Source organism: Mastomys coucha, unplaced genomic scaffold (assembly GCF_008632895.1).
Source record: "Mastomys coucha isolate ucsf_1 unplaced genomic scaffold, UCSF_Mcou_1 pScaffold12, whole genome shotgun sequence".
Lineage (NCBI taxonomy): Eukaryota > Metazoa > Chordata > Mammalia > Rodentia > Muridae > Mastomys > Mastomys coucha.
In genome coordinates this window covers 24,058,146-24,058,492 of record NW_022196894.1, presented here as the reverse complement: position 1 = coordinate 24,058,492, position 347 = coordinate 24,058,146, and positions in this window count along the sequence as shown.

Genomic DNA, 347 nt, shown 5'->3' with positions numbered 1-347 from the left:
TCAGAATCACCTCTGGAAGATAAAGATGTATACAAATCTTATACACATAAGAATGGACCATCTTTATTCTTATCCTTATCTGAGTCCTTTAGTTTATAGACATTCATTTTATACTCATCCTCTCTTTAAATCTCTCTCCCTCCCTCCCTCTCTCCCTCTCTCTCTTCCTTCCTCTTTCTGCTACACACACACACACACACACACACACACACACACACACACACACACGTATACATACACACACACTTATCAAATGTAGTATGGAAAAGGTAATAAAATTTACTTTTTTTTTCTTTATTTACATGTAAATTTCTCCATTCCCAGTTTCCCCTCCAAAAAACAAAGAA